The sequence below is a fragment of the Aplysia californica genome, unplaced genomic scaffold, assembly GCF_000002075.1.
Source record: "Aplysia californica isolate F4 #8 unplaced genomic scaffold, AplCal3.0 scaffold00471, whole genome shotgun sequence".
NCBI classification, from domain to species: domain Eukaryota; kingdom Metazoa; phylum Mollusca; class Gastropoda; order Aplysiida; family Aplysiidae; genus Aplysia; species Aplysia californica.
In genome coordinates, this window is record NW_004797741.1 from 608,060 (window position 1) to 610,235 (window position 2,176).

Here is a 2,176-nt window from a genome sequence, read left to right on the forward strand (position 1 = left end):
TCTCTCTCTCTCTCTCTCTCTCTCTCTCTCATCTGATATACAGCGGTGGGAAAATCTCTTTATAATAGCTCTTCATTTAACTACAGAGTAGGCTAAAATGTAATATATGTACACCACTATGTACACCATTATTTCAAAAACTTTTTTTAATTCTTCCAACTTTAGCATGGACAGAAGTTTGGTTTCAAATTCAGAAGTTCGTGCTCAAATTGAAAATCATCTGATTTAATAAACACCTTCCTTACGCAACATCTTTCTGTAAGAGCTCGTTCGCAACCGTTGATCATCCCGACCCCTAAAAACGGCCAATAACAAACCCAAATTTAACAAAAACAGTAACAAACAAATCGTTTTATAATTGTCAGCTCACACACTTAAATCAAAGATGATGTTTTCCGTTCGTAAGCATACTACTTCTCGGGGTGGCAACCCTAACTTAACTCGAGTTTTTCAAATTTTACAAGAGCAAAAACTTATTTTCACTACTATATCCATCAAGAACAAAATGGAATTCCAATTTAACGTGTAGTTTCACAAAATAATTGTACGACTCTGAGATTTTAAAAAGCATGCACGCCTTCCAAATGCCTAAGAATGTGTCAGAAAGTGAGTTTCGCCAAACCCCGAGTTACGATAGACTTGGGCTGCTAACCTGCGACTTACAAGAAAACTGGAAAGTGAACGAACCCTTGAGGGTGACGGTGAAGACCAACATCCTAGGGATGGAATGAAAAGGGCATTTGATGAAAGGAAGAGGTCGAAACGACGATGAAGAACGTTAAAGAAAAATGAGAGGGGGGGGGGGCCCCAATCATCTCCGACATAAACAGTATAGCCATCGGCGAGGCCAAGAAATGAGGTCAAGTGCTCCAAGTATCCTTGCAACAAACGATGTTGACTGAGAACTGCTTGCTTCTAACGGGGAGAAAAGAGACGGAGAACTAACACTTTCACTGAAGGTCAACAGACTGAAAAGGGGTGTGAGGCGGGAAGGTAGAAAGGTTTAGATAAATTGTTTTTGTATCATCGGGGAAATATGTTTGGGCGTGTCGACAAGTCGAGCACCAGTTCACCACGGTGTAGACTGATGACTAAAATAGACACTATTCATTACCATGTCAGCTGACCGAGTTTGGTCACAAAACGGTGAAGCTTCTTGGCCGCTCAATACCTAATTTGGGCACAGTGCTTACTTTTAGTTTTAATTTTTAGTAAGAGTTTTATGGCACTTGCAACACATTAGGTCATATAAGTGTCGAAGATTAGACGTTACAAAAGAGTAACAAACACAAAAAAGAAGAAAAGATAAAAACAACAGATCATGTATGATAGGAAAAAAGGAGCACACCACACAAGAGCACCCACGAACTACCTACAATGTTTACTTTGAGACAAGTTGATCTGATATACGAAATCGGTCATAATGAATTTTAATTTTTCACGTAAGCCACTCCTTGCACATGTGGATTTTCTATGATGGAAAAATAGGTAAAAAAAAAAAATACTCGTACACCTGCAGTGTACATGGAGAGTAGACGAACTACACCCCGGCAGACATCACAGAAGCAAGACTCCCAAAACCCATGTTCGCATGAAAGCGACCATCTCCACGGGCACAGCAACAACGTACAAATCAAACAACCGAAAAAAACTCTCCGCCCCCCCCCCTCCCCTCCCCGTCTTATTTCCCCACCCCTGGTAGCCCCATAAGTGTGTGCAGTTTGCCTAGGCTAGATCTAAGGTTTGAGCAGTTTGCACAGATCTAAAGTCTGAGCAGCCTGAATGAGGCTGTCACAGTATTGCACAGCGTCAGAGAGGATAGTGGTGGCGACTAGAAGTACATGTATTCGGACGCGCACTTTGACGAGACTGGAGTGTCGGGAACTGCACGTATTCACTAATTCAGGCTAGACGATCTAACTAAACACTGCATCGCTCCGGACGTTTGTTTTTATTGCTTCATTTTCTACATCGGGAGGCTTCCTGAAATAGCTTCTGATTTTTTTTAAAAAACGTTACACTAAAAATGGTTATCTACACGTAGAAATACCAGAGTCGCGTAGCATACGGCTTGGTTGACAGATACGACTGACACTAGTTTTGCTACGGCCGTGTTTATACGCGAATTCTCAAATTCTCAAGTTTCTTCGTGCAAGTGATAAAGGGAGAGAGCAGG

General features: G+C 41.5%; 1 protein-coding gene across 6 annotated transcripts in view; it reads right to left on the reverse strand.

Annotated features, from left to right (window-relative positions):
- LOC101859725 (ras GTPase-activating-like protein IQGAP1) overlaps window positions 1-2,176 on the reverse strand; it is an 88,259-nt gene that overhangs the window by 63,486 nt on the left and 22,597 nt on the right. The window lies entirely within an intron of this gene.